Genomic DNA, 15,034 nt, shown 5'->3' on the forward strand with positions numbered 1-15,034 from the left:
ATTATTCTACATGTCTATTTTATTACAATCAAGACCCCTAGATGGTGTATTTTCCAAATAATGTAGAAATCTCTCCTTTTAAGTGGAATAAATTTTAATTCAAAGAAATATTTTTTCCATTGATCGGTTATGTAAACATATTTACTTTTCAAAGCCTAGCTTGTTCTAGGATTTTTTAATTTTATTTTATTATTATCATTATTTTTTGGCTTTTTATAACAACGGAGTTTTACTTATAATTGGAAAATTGATTTTTGTTAAATAAGGTGTTTTCGTTTTGATGAAATAAATTTCTGTTAGAAATTTTTTTAAAAGTGATGAAGTTGTGTATTTTTCATTTTTTGAGCACCCATTTGAACATGATTTATCGAAATTTAGTCATGACTAACTATATTGTGACTAAATTAGACATGCCTCGTATTTAATTACTAGTCATGACTAATTTAGCCATCAATCACATATGGCGACTAATGACTAAATTAGTCACTTACTACCAATCATGACTAACGGTCTGAGGGATCAATCATTAATCATTAGATATGACTAATTTTTGCCCAACACTGGTTGCTAATACCAAGCTTTCGACCTAGTTTAAGGTCATCATCAGGGCATATATCAATTTCAAACTATGAAAAACATATTTGTACAATTGATCTAACAATCAGTATAACTATATGAAACTTACAAGACAAGCTTAAATATGTCTACAGATTCACATATTTAAATTCCAGAAATCTATAATAATTGTACATTATGAAAAAACAATCAATATAACTATACAGAACTTAAAAAACAACCTAATAGTATTTAGATAATAAAAGTTAAAAGGAACGAATATGTCTATAGCACATAGTAAGTTGTTATACAAAAATTCAATTGTATCTCAAATATATATTAAGTATAGTAGGTCAATCAACCGCTGGCTAAATATTAGTACAGGCTTTTATAATCACAATTTTTATAGTGACGGAATTTAAAGGATGCTTAGCATGGCAAAACTTTTATGTCTGACATAATTAGAAAAATTAGAAAATTTTTTAGTTGTACAAGACAAAAACAAGTTTTATGTACAATAAGAGGTTCCTTTGAAAAAATTAAGCCTAGATTATCATTAAGAGAGTTTAAAACTATATTGCTTAAGGTTTAAAAAATAAGTGCATGAATTTGTAAGCAATTGTGTGATTTTGTTTAATTCCTGTAATAGAAGAAGGGGTGTGAACCAATTCGTATTAGGCAGGTCGTAATAACCAAGAAGAATGAGCTGGTCAAAAGTTGATTTTAAGGAGATATCTTCAATAAGTTGAGTTTGCTGTTTAAAACATTGGACAGGAGAATCTAGAGGTGCAAGTGATTGAAATGCAGTTGTTCAAATTTATTATATTAATTGTTTAAAATTAAAGAATAAAAGTTTGAAGTTAACAGCAACTAATGTACCACCCACTCTAGACTTATAATAAGTTTGTGAGACACGGTCAGAGCCATAAATGGAATAATTTTATAATCCTAATCCAATATCATTTCAATTTTGATTGAACGTAAATAATATAATTTAGAATTAATTCCACGCACTTTTTGATAGTAAACTGTCGATTTACTTAGTTTTTTTTTTTTAATTTTAGAAAACTTTATTGTACATTAGTGCTAATATAAACAACATATAATTTTAAACATGAAACTTGTTAGGTGCTTATTCATCGATAAACTTCCTTAGAAATTAATAGAAGATTAATGAGGAGAAACACCCTTTTCTGGCGAGAGAACAAAACCCACCGAAGATGGCATTTTTGGCCACTTTGTGGCATTTCTTAAATTCTTCAAAGAAAACCCTCTTTTCACACTCACATATTTTCTCTATTTCATGAAAAACCATTGAATCCTAATCCTTACACTATCTACCGTAACCTAGCCTGCCCCTAACCCTAACCTAAGCATCCCTAATTCTAAATTAACCTAAAATTCGCACAATTTTCTATACCTCGCAATTGGTCACGCCAAAAGTAACCAGTCCCTACCCCTAACCTAAACTCAACCCTAATCCTAATTCTAACCCAACCTAATTTAGCCAAAGTTGACTTAACCCAACCTTTGTGTATTCCCACCGTGACGCACAACCTGAAGCTGGTCAGTAAACTGTAAAAGAAGAGCCCAATAGAGCCGCGGAAAGCCTTGAGGCCACCTCTTTCATCCCTACCCCTCGTAGCGCGAAAAAGGTCACACAAAAAAGATTGGTGTATCTTGCCCAAAAACATATCTATAACTCAAACCAGACAAACCATATGGACGATGACTCATATACTGGGGGAGTTTGAGGCACATGCGCACATCCAATAACAAGTACTTTGCCCTTTGCAAGAGAACTGAAGAATTGGTACAGGTGCGGTTTATTTTGAGGGTGGAGCCATAATGAAAAGTTCATTTTACTAGCTGGCCGGTTTGTACAGAAAAAGCCCTAATAAACAGAAAATATGAGGAGTAAAGTAGTCATAGTCTTGCTCGGAAATTAAATTAATTATCGTGAGGATTACAAGGCAAGAAAAATATTATTACGAACCGGCGGGGCGTATCCAGGCAAATATCCAAAAGTTCGAGCATCAGCAGTATTTCTAAGAGAGGTCGAATTTTATCGATATAAAACTATCGAGTTGCTCAATGTAGAGAGGTTGACATAAAGATAAACGGGTAAACTCTTGTAAAGTAGGAGCCCGTTTTCGACGTGTGAGGTTGTTGGAGTGAATTGCTCTCAATCGAACCCCTATTTTATTATATTTTTTCAAAGACGCCTTATGAACAAAAAAGTTCACTTAGCAAAAGCATTTTTGCCACCGATCACGAAACTTCCCAAGAGTCAAATTGTTCTTCCTTAACATTTTTCGTAATTGCCCCGCTCCGGTGAGGCCGAGCCGGAAGAAAATTAACAAACAGGTTCATTAACTTAAAAGACACAGTATTCAATTAATATGTTGTTTGTACATTATCTCGTTCCATTTATTTTTCTTAGGTTTTCGGCAGAGTCAGAAACGAAAATTCGAAATTTCCAATCTGCATGAACTGACAACTTCCTCTGTCCACATTTTTGGATTGAATTCCAAACTGTATTTATTTGCTGCTTTTCAGTTTATAATGTACTTCATTAGACCTATGATCAACCTAAAAAAAGACAAGAAAATGGGCATCAATCCAATACATTACTTTTAAAATCTTCAGATTCTAGAATAAGTATTGGTTTCCTTTTCTAAGGGTAGCAATAGTGTTTAAGAATAAAAAAAGGAAAAATTATATCACAACTTTTTGTTGCTGCCATAAATTAATGATTCACTGTTTCTGAATAGACGTAGCAACGAACTTGTAGTGTACGAAAGAAATAAAGATATAAAAGATTAATAGTAATTCAACAAATAGATTGGGACAAAATGGTAGCCGAAAAATGGCAAAATTTTGGCCTCTATTTCGACAAATAAAAAGCTTGAAAAATTGAGGAAAAACCTTAGAATAAAGCATAAACAAAGGGACAAACTCTCTTGAAAAATAAATGGAAATTAACATTTATGTCGCATAAGTGGAGTTAAAAATATAAAAATGGACAAAAACCTAGACATTGCTAAAACTGTCGCTTCTCACTTAGACAAATGCCTGTTACCTGAACCTTCTGTAACTTCCCACCGTCTTTATGTTAGAGGTTGATGCTTGTACAAAATGTACAGACTCTACGGCAAAAGAAGTGGGTGTCAACATTAAAATTTATGGGGGCTGAGTCCAAGGGCGCGCTCTATCACGTACAAAAGCGTATACCTGCCCATTGCCACGTACGGAGGAGCAGCTTGGGGAACAAAATTGCAAAGCAGGAGTAGAAGCATCCTCGAGCAGAGTCAAAGAATAGCGCTCCTGAGAACGACTAAAACTTATAGGACAGCACCTACTCACGCCCTCCAAGTCCTTGCTTCCGCTGCACCAATAGACATTGTCCTCCACAGTAGAATTGCAATCCGGCAGCTAAGAGATGGAAAGGAGCCAGCAATGGTAAATTTGGATGCGTCAGATAGGTAAAGGCCACGAACTGCACCTAGAAAGCAGATCCGGGAGATCCTTACAGTTTGGATAGAAAACTTGTGGCAGGAAAGATGGGACAGAAGCACCAAGGGAAGGCTAACCCACGAGTTTCTACCCAGTATTGAGGACCGAGCAAAAGCAAAGTGGCTTCAACCAGATTACTGGATCTCACAAATAATGACAGGTCACGGAAATTTCAACGCTTACTTGCACCGATTCCGTAGAGCTACCAGTCCACTGTGTCCCGACTGCGGAGTTGATGACAGTGCCCAACACAGACTGTTCAACTGCCCCCTCCTTGAGAGTGTGAGGGAACCACTAAAGCTCCTCTTCCGNATGGCGTATGACTTGTGTAAAAATATAAATTATAAAAAACTTGCATGGCGTAAAACGGTCACTTTTCACTTAAAGAAAGACTTGAAATCTGAACTTACAATAATATTTCACTTTGTTTACGTTAGACTTTGATGCTTGTACAAAACGTGAAGACTTTTCTGAAAAAGAACTACTTTTTAAATTTATGACGTCTAAATGGAATTAGAAATATAAAAATGGTGAAAAACCTAGACATTCGTAAATCTGTCGCTTCTCACATAAAGATAGGCATGTTACCTGAATTTTGTGTAACTTCTCACTGTCTTTATGTTAGAGTTTGATGCTTGTAAATAACGTGCAGACTTTTCTGAAAAAAATGCGCATTAAATTGTATGGCGATTAAATGGATTTAAAAATATAAAAATGAAAAAAATATGCATTCAGCAGACGGTCACATTTCACTTAAAGAAATACTTGCAAAGTGAACATTCAGTAACTCCTCACTTTCTTTATGTTAGCGTTAGATCCTTGAACGAAACATACAGTCTTTTCTGAAAAAGAATACTTATTTAAATTTTTGGCCAATAAATGGTGTTAGAAATATAAAATGAAGAAAAACGTAGACATTTGTAAAACTTGCTTCTCACATAAAGATAGACATGTTACCTGAATTTTGTGTAACTTCTCACTGTCTTCATGTTAGAGTTTGATGATTGTACAAAATGTGAAGACTTTTCTGAAAAAGAAATGCGTATTAAATTGTATGAGGTATAAATGGAGTTAAAAATACAAAAATGCAAAATCTAGGCATTCGTATTACTGTCGTTTCACACATAAAGGTAGGCATGTTACCTGAATTTTATGTAACTTCTCACTGTCTTTATGTTAGAGTTTGATGATTGTACAAAACGTACAGACTCTCCGGAAAAGGGTATATATTGTCCCTCCTCCAATACAGCTGCCTTAGCATTTCAAGGTTAGTAGGAGGTGGATCTCCAGAGCGAACCTTTCTTTTGAGATAAACGTGCTCGATTGGGTCAAGGTCAGGACTTCTTGCTGGCCAATCAATGGTGTGGATATCTGTGGTGTTCAGGTACTCAGAAATACATCTTGCCTTGAGAGGAGGGGCATTCATGCATGAGCAACGATTCAGTCTATGAACGGCATAAAAGGCACTACATGATCTTGAAGAATCATTTCTACATGTCTTTTTATTTTTTATTTTTATTTTTTTGGCGTTATGAACTATGCATATTAGCCATGTGACAATTCATATATGTGTGTTCAAATTTGGGGGGGTTATTGTGAAAAAAGGGCCAGAGGCGACGGTGGGAATCGAACCCACGACCGCGGCGTGTGAGTCTCTCATGCTAACCACTCAGCTACCGCGGTCCCCTTCTACATGTCTTAAAGCATTCAAGGCCCCTCCTTGGATTGGCAACTCGGTACGTGCCTCCCAAAATATGCCGCCCCAGAACATGATACAACCCCCTCCAAATGGCTCAGTTTCTAACGTGCAGCACTGACTATATCATTCTCCAAGCCTTTTCCAAATTCTTTCACGGCCATCTGGACTGTTAAGAGCCACTCTCGTCGTGAATAAAACTTTTTTCCATTCCTCCACAGTCCAAGATCGGTGTTCCCTTACAAATCTCAATCTCTTTATGCGGTGTTCTGCGGTGAGAAGGGGACCTTTCACTGGCCTTCTTGAGCTGAGGTTTGACTCTCTCAGTCTTCTAATGACTCCGAGAGTGATATCCCTCGTAAACCAGCGATAAGTTTTTAATGGAAGAACCTGTTGAATTACACTTACGAAGTGCTTGCATTTTGAAGCGGTCATCTATGGGATTAGTGATTCTGGGACGCCCTGACGTTGGTCGCCTCGAATGAATCCCAGTCTCCCTTTACCATTTTATGGTCCTTGAAAGGGAATAATAATGAATCCCAAGGCGATTAGCGATGTAACGCAATGATTTGCCTTCTTCAGAGAGAGCGATTATTCTGACCAAATCTTCGTGGCTTAAACGATTCATTGTGAATAAAATTAATTGTTGTAACTAGACTAAAGAGAAAAGAGAGAAAAGACTTGAGGCAAACGAAAGATAAACATGGATTGAAAGGAAATTTGAAATGAAAACACAAAAATTCCATCGTTTGTTGGTCAATAGTAAATAATGATGTGTCTAATCCCTAATGTCTCTCATTTAATAAATAATATTACTATAAATATATACAAAGTATGGATTAAGGTCAAAACCAAGAAAATCTCTAAAATTATGGCTGTTGCAATACTTTTGATGGGAGTTTATATCGAACCGGACATACAAATGGGCTTTTTTTTCAAAAACACCGGCACCCTGAGGGTTGATATGACTTCTGCTGTTGCGAACACACGTAAAATAATTATCAATTTGTTTTATCCCCGAAATTTTTCCTATTTGGAGGAGTGGTTACCGGAATGTTTAATTGAAATGGTTATCATTCAAAACGGCTAAAAGGTTTTTAAAGTTAAACAGACTATTTGAAAGAAGAGGAACGTAGCTTTTTAACGACGTATGTACCATTAAAATATATATAAACATTTCTATAAGAACATTCTCTTAATAACAAAATTATTTTTCAGATATTAACCTCGTTTTTTAAAATGGAAATAATAGCCCGATTTTAATGTTTGATTCAATTATAAGATGCCCTTGACAATTATCGATTGTTGACGAATTTCAACCATCAAAATCGGTCCACTGGCTTTTGAGAAAAATGATTTTAGAGCTTGCGTTAGGAATGTCACTCAGGCAGGAAGTTATCAGTCAAAAAATTAATTTACACCTATTTCCGCAAAAGTCGGTATCTAAGGGTTTAATAATGCTAGAATCATGAACCTGATAATGAGGTCAAGTTTTCTGACCCACTTTGATTAAAGAAGTTTGTTAAAATATGCAAAAAAACGGTATTTGGTTGCTTATCTTTTTAAATCATACCAAATTAGGAAATTCTGTGTCGTATTCGTAGAACCTGTTTTTACGTTACCCAACAGTGAAATTAATTATATTTAATATTTTATATAATAATATAACCAAAAATATTTTTTTAATTTCTAAATAAAAACTTATGCTCATTTAATTGCGATTAAAATTAGATTTTGAAAAAATTCATTAACCCGATTAAGCGGTTTATTAATAATTCCATTAAGTCTCTTTATAATGAATACGTTGTTATTGGAAAACTTGAGTCTTTGTTGACAAGTGACAATAAGTAATTCCATCAATACCTGTACTTTTCAAATGAGCATAAATCTTTATTTACTAGCATTTTTGGTGCATTTATCTTATTGTTGATTAACGTAGAAACAGATTTTTTTGCATATTTTAACAAACATTCTGTAAGCAAAATAGGCTAGAAAATGGTCAAAATTTTGATTTAAACTCATTGTTGTGCTTCTACATTTATAACGCCCTTAAATATCGTGGAAATCGGTGTAAAATAAATTTTTGACTAATAATTTCCACTAATTTTCTGTCAGACTGACCATCCTAGCGACTGCTTTAACATCATCTTTCTGCAAAGCCACCAACCTGGTCGTCCCCTTGTAAGTATAAAAGTCCTATCGACAGTATTACCTCCCTATACGACATATGGATGAGCCACGTGGTCGACGGAAATCAACAGTCACACCACCTGAATAGACACAAAGTCTTAATTAGATGGACTGATTATTACAGGTCATCCTCCTACGCTTGTATCGGCATCGTCCTTCAAAGCAAAGTTTCTCAGGTAAATAGAAAACCGGAAAATAGCTCAACTGGATTAGAAGTGGCCAAAAGAACATAGTGTCGCTGTTTATGAAAAAGTGGATGTACGCAAGATGGCAAACACGATAAGAAAGCAGAAACGAGGGTAGCCTGATTTTTAAACTCTTCCCTAAAACTGAAGAGAGGTAACAGACCACGAGAATTTCTAAGCATATCTTTTTAAGTATAGTTGGTCGTAGGTCTAAGGTACAAAGTAGCCATAAAGAAATACAACCAATATAACCAGTCAGTATAAACAAATTCCGAAAATGAAATGGGACTCAACGATGTAGTGTTCAATACAGAACAGGAAATATATATAATATGTACAAATTCGTGAATAATGTAGATATTGGATGGCATTCCAACTCGCTTTCTATATAAAGCCAGCATCAATTACGAGAGATGATGTTAAGGGGACTATCACTACCCTACATTTTACACTTTCAAACTGTAGTAATGTATTTGCCAGATTCCAGATCCTTCAGTTTGCTGTGGAACCATTTTGAGATGGAGCATTCTTCGTTAGATCTTCCTATCCTAATTTAAAGGTTCCAGGCATAGTTAATCTTGCAGGTCCAACGATTATTACGTGGAACCCTTTCTCTTCGACCGGGGAGGAAATCATGCTAATTAATAACATTCCGAACTTCAAGTAGAATAATGCAAACATGTTTATAACAAGAAAAAACATTATCGATACATTAGAAAGGAAAACTGATTTGTCCCCTTAGGAATTTGTCGTGGCTGTAGATCACCTGAGAAATAAAATGAACTAAGCTGAGTGTTTTTGAGGCAGGAGGGCGTATTGTGCTGTCGAGATATTGTGGTTCGTTGGAGTGGTAAGAGAAAGTGAGCTAAGGGTGACTGAGTGAGACAAAGGCATTGTTGAACTGCCATCCCCTTCTAGAATGGATTTCGCATCAACGCGTTCAATCGTTTTCCTCCGGATCGCTTATCACTCCTCTACACGTAGGGAGGCCGTCCCAGTGGCATGTTCGAATGCGTGTACTATTTGGAGTGAATTTTCCAATTTTTTTTTTTGAAATTGGCTGATGGTGGTTTTTAGAAAGAATAGAAAAAAATTAAAGAAACTAATGTGTGGAATTTCCATAGTCTAATAAATAGAATCTCTTTTCAAAGTACCACTAGAGGCGTCTGAAATATTATTGTCTCTTTAATATTTTGAAATTATCAAAATCTCGTCTTTTTGAAGTATTTAAATTTGATATCCGTAATTCTTCAGTTCCATCACATCCAGGAATCATCATAGTTTTAATGCTAGTAAAAACATGCTCGGTTTTAAGAAAAAAACTTACGATTAAACTAAAATTATACATTCATTATTCTTAGGCCACGTTTGTTTCCTTCATATCGTCAACGTTTGCCTTCTAATTTTAGAAATAATTCATTCATTGTACCGTATTCTATTTGAATTTGTACAGGCAGATATGTCAACGTCATTTGTAATTTGGATCGCGTAAATAAAGAGCACCTGTGACAATAATGAGAACATCTCTATGAAAAAAACACGCTTTCTAGATTTTTTTCTATAAAAGTTAAATATTATTTTTCTGTGTTTTTTAATTAATAAAAAATAGGCTGTAATTAAAAACATGGCGGTCCCAAGGAGCTTCTAAGATGGCTTAATTATTATGTATAAGTCCATATATGTTTAGCGGTCATAATTGACCATATTAATTATTTCAATTAATTATTCTTTTTATCTAAGGTCTTAGATGAAGCTGAAGGTCTTGGGTACGAATCTCGCACGTGAAACTAACATTTTCATCTCAACTAAGACCTTAGATAAAAATAATAATTATGTATAAGGTTAAAGTTAAAAGGAGTTGGCTTATTCACGTTCTTTCATACTGCGACCATTATTGGTATATTGTCGTCAGTTGCTGGTTAAATTAAGGCAAGATGTCTGAAGACTTTTGATTAGAAAGGTAGGATACGCTGGAGAGCTTGGTGGAACCCCATATTTCCACCATGTTGTTCAAATTTGTTGTAGTAATCTCTTGCATAGTTATTTGAGTTTTGACGGTCAAAACAGATTCCGTCCTAAAAGTCTTCGTAGTTTTCCAAGTTTTTTAGTTGTTGTACGGGGATTCCAAGCCAATCAGCCGTTTTCTAGTCCGACTACGTGACTTGACTGGAAGTCGGTAGCTTCTTTTAAATGTTCACTGGGTACATTTTTCTTCATTCAGTCTAGGCCTCCAATTTTTGCATCACACTTTGGTAATCTTTGATAAGTTCTTGGATGTTCGAAGTTGTTTGGATAAAACTCTGGTTAAAAGAAATTGTGGTATCATCCTAGTACCACTGAGTAAAATTTTGGAAAAAAGCTTTAAGGAAAGAATTGTTGATTTTCTTTTTAGTAACAAAAGAATTTGGATTTTAATCATATAAATCTGAATATGTACGTATATTTTATATCAACAGCTCTTGACAATAAAAATAAAGTCATAGGATTGTTCTTGTATATCTCAAAGGCTTTTATCCTTTGCAACCAAACTATGCAAAACCGTGCAGTATTACTTGAAAACCTTTTAAATATTGGTATTAAAGGATCAGTTTAAAATTTGGTTAAATCATATTTCTTAAATAGGGCTCAAAAAACGAAAATAAGCCAACCTTTGTAGAAATTGAAAGAAATAATGCATAGAATATACACTAACGATAATACATATGATTTAAAAACAGATCTCAATAATTTAAGTATTATTAATATCGGAATTCTGTGAACTCAGATTGAACTACTTTTTTTTAATTAACGCCAGACACATGGTTATATGTATATATATTTATTTATTGCTTACTAAACACCATAGAATAAGAAAAAGAAAAATAAGCAAAAGAGATTATTTCAAATATTGACATTTATACCCCCTCGTTAGGACGATCTTCGAGTGCCCGTACAGAGTTATCTATGAGTCTTCGCTCGCGGACGCAACTCCTCGCGATTAGCTTCGGTGAAGCCGTAGGGAGGGCCGGTGCTTCGCTGGGTGAGTCGACCGACACCCCCTGGACCTTTCGGCCCTTGACGGAACCCTCGAAACAGCCGTGTCCGCGACAATCTGCAGAACTTGTCTAAATCGTATACCTAAGACTAATTTTCATGAACATTGAAATATATACGCCGTTTTCGCCTGGTTTTTACAGACGGGTCCAAGACCGGCGATGGCCTGACGTGTGTATACGATTTGGCACCCTCTAGAGGCGATACGGACAAAGGAGGGTCAGCCTTCCTCATATGTACCGACCCTCTGAGCACGGTTTGTCCTATACGAGACGGTTCTCTGAGGACCCTCTCGTCGTGCTCTTGTTAGAAGAGGCGTAGAAATACGCCGAGCTGGAGCTCCTTGAAAAAACAGTGATTGTTGTCGGGTTACCAACCCGGCTGTTTCGAGGGTAATGAACGTGCGGACGAGGCGGTGAAAGTCGGGACGTCCCACCCCCCAGACCGGACCATAGCGATCAGCCCTCGGACGCCAAGCTAGAAGTGAAAAACCTGATAAAAGAAAGATGGCAGCGTCAGTGGGCGGGGTTGTCCGAGTGGCTCTTGCGGGTCAAGAACACGACCGATAGATGACCCTCAGAGAATCTGACCCGGAGATGAAGCATCGTCCTCACCCAATTGAGGATTGGCCATACTTGGTTGACACCAAAGCCCGTGCAGGTGCCTCTTATGGAGAGAAAGGTTGCTCGATGTGTCCCTAATAATAGAGGCGTTTCATGCCTTGCCTCCACACAGAGAGCTTGTAGGCATGTCGCCGGATTGGTTCTCGAGCACAGCAGTCGTTTTCTGGGTCCCCTGTTCCGTTTTTTAGAGTACGTGGGGGTGTTTTACTGTATAAGTTATATGATATGTGTTTTGTCATTATGTGTTTTGATTGAGTGCGTGTATTTAATAAATGGTGAGAGGTGATGGTGAAATATAGTGATACAACGCCCCTCCAGATCTCTCTCTCTCTCTCTCTCTCTCTCTCTCTCTCTCTCTCTCTCTCTCTCTCTGTGTGTGTGTGTGTGTGTGTGTGTGTGTGTGTGTGTGTGTGTGTGTGTCTAGAGTGATGGTATTTATAAAAGTACCTCATCGACCCTAATAAGATCTCGAGAAGCTGAACCTTGCAATACATGCATAACAAAGACAGAAGCCGATATCAAAAAAGGCCCTAATATGTGTCCAATATACTTCGACCTAGAGTAATCAAATCTGTGCTCCTATGTCCATAGCCTTCCCTTAATAGAATTTGTTGAGCCAGTCCAATTTCCTTAACAAGCTTAAATAGTGCTCTATAGCAAATATTAATTATTGCCGTTTTTTCTTATCATTCTCTAAAACATTTTCTTTATATACCTTTTTAGATGGAATGTGTTTATTAGGTGTTAATTTGACAAGTGTGAATAACATGGTGTCGTGTGAGACTTGAAGTTAACTAATAAATAAGGTTTGTTATTATGCCGGTCATGTGGATCTGCCCGTGATCGTAGAAATGGCTGACGTTATTTGAGGTGTCTACCCGGGGGCCTGGAGCGAGGTAAGTGCTTCTGTCTAATTTGTACTTGAATAACACCGAAAACCCATTAAAATCCTTTGGCCAATGAAGGTACTGTAAAACTTTATTTTCCTTTTTACACATCTACCGGGGATAACGTTCTAATAGACCTCCGAAGGGTTTTTATAAACATTTCCAGGCACAACGGAAAACCCCGAGTACTTTGTGTTTAGTCTTCTTTGTCGAAAAATATGGTAAAACGGAATTCGAAAGTGTACGTCTACCTAACTTTCAAAAGGCGTTTTTCTTCTCAAATCGAATTATAATTTCTGGGCGATATGTCACAAAACGTTACCCGAAATTATTTTGAAAAATAACAAAAATCAGTCCGTTTTTAAATCGCTTTTCTACTTCTTAAAAGAAGGATCGAGTCAATTGAACTGAACTAAGGACTAAACTAGGAAAAGTAAAATAATCCAGAAGGTTTGAGTGATGATCAAACCCCTGCATCCTAGTATCCTCCTTTCATCCTCATCATCATCCAACGTAATTGAAGCCGGCTTGTATAGAGAGCGTTTAGGAATGTCATCCAGTATGAGGAAGATGTAAATATGTATCCAATGGAAATTTTTACCGCTTTCTTTGATAGTCATTGCAACCTTTGTTCTGTACTCACAGTACACCGAGTAAGTCATAATTCATCAAGACATTTCATCTCTCATGGGCAGGGAAAGACCAAATTTTATGTAAAAAAAAAAGCCAAGAAACATTATTTTTTTCCGTAGAGTTTTATGTTTTTAAACATTTTCTTAGTAAAGAAAGAAGAAGAATCGTCTGGTTTTAGAACACTTGAATTATAATGTGGTTGTACAATGATTTTATTATTTATTTCCGTTGAAAAAAATAAGAAGAAAAAAATAGAAAAAAGCGACTTTGTTCAGATCCCAGGGCCAAGAAAGTTGCAGCTATTTGTAGTTGTACAACGCCTCAGGCGTTCTAGCAATAAAACTGAAAGCTTCTTCGAGCAATGAGAAAACATTCGTTCGCTCATCCCAGGAGAACTCCAATCGGTACTGTTCCATTTTATTTTCAAATTTCTCACGAGAAGTACCTGGCCAATCGATATTGTCTCTTAACTTTTCTCAAAAATAAATCTCAAATATATGGTTAACGTTCTAAATAAATATTTTCACAATCTACGTACGTTTACTGGAATAAGAGAGTAAAAATCCCCAGCCAAAGAATTTTATAAAAGACCAATATGTTTTGTTGTACATGTAATATTGCATCAGCAAGAAATTTTCATATCACATCTCGCCCGTATATTTTCGTTTCGGTTTGAAAGTTCAAAAAATGTTATTTGTAAGTATAAATGTATTAATTATTCTATACCATCGCACATTCTGTCAACTTATTTGTGCCCCCTGGCATCTCAATATCTACTCCATCGAGGAAAACATTTACACCGATTTTTTTAAGCATAAGCTCTACTTTTTTTTTAATTGTCCACACCATACATACATGAGGTATGTCTCCGCAGATCTTCCGGAGCAATTGTAGGATCGTTGTCAGACCATAGTACCGCTGTGTCATCATCAAAGGGTGCAAGTAAATCGATAGGTGTAATTGGGACTGCGGTATAAAATATGAAAAGTGAAAAATAAATTATATACTGAGACTTAAAAATTAATTAACATTACAACGTATTGCCAAGGATTCAGGCATGATAAGGCTATCCAAAAATTCCTATTTATAAAAATATATACCGAGGAAAGACGAGGAGGTTATACATGTAGAGAGAGGAATGGAGAGATATAGTCTGATAGAGGAAGAACCCGATGAAGCCTGCGGCAGGAAAGCTATTTCCAGTTGGTGCACAGATCAGTCCTACCTCCTTCGATAGCCGAATATAAAACGTACATAAAAAATCATTACAGTATTAAGCTTCTCGGCAAGTTCCTCGGTGAGTCACCCATACACAACACATCTGTAAACAAAATCCGGGAGAACAAGGGAACTGATGAGAAATAGAAATCAGAGGGATCTGAGGTCCTGATAAATAACTATCTCCTTCTTAATGGTGAAACAGAAAAAATTGAAATTAGAAGATAGTTAATTGATCGTTAAACAGAAGGTTGGGTGGTAAGGAATACCATTTTAAAATCGGTTTTACAGAAGCCAATTTGTTTATTTTCTTTGGGGTTGATGCAAAAATAAATTTTATGAAAATTAAACTAATCTGCGATTGGCAAAGGACTAATTTCTGAAAGGATCAAGTTACCTCATCGCAAATGAAGGCCAATCACTTCGAGTAGTTATTGATTTCGAAAAAGCTATTAATAAAGTCCTTCGTAGGAAAATTATAAAAAATCTTAAAAACAC

The sequence above is a fragment of the Cimex lectularius genome, unplaced genomic scaffold (genome assembly GCF_000648675.2).
Source record: "Cimex lectularius strain Harlan isolate CLEC.00 unplaced genomic scaffold, Clec_2.1 scaffold299, whole genome shotgun sequence".
In the NCBI taxonomy this organism is placed as follows: Eukaryota; Metazoa; Arthropoda; class Insecta; order Hemiptera; family Cimicidae; genus Cimex; species Cimex lectularius.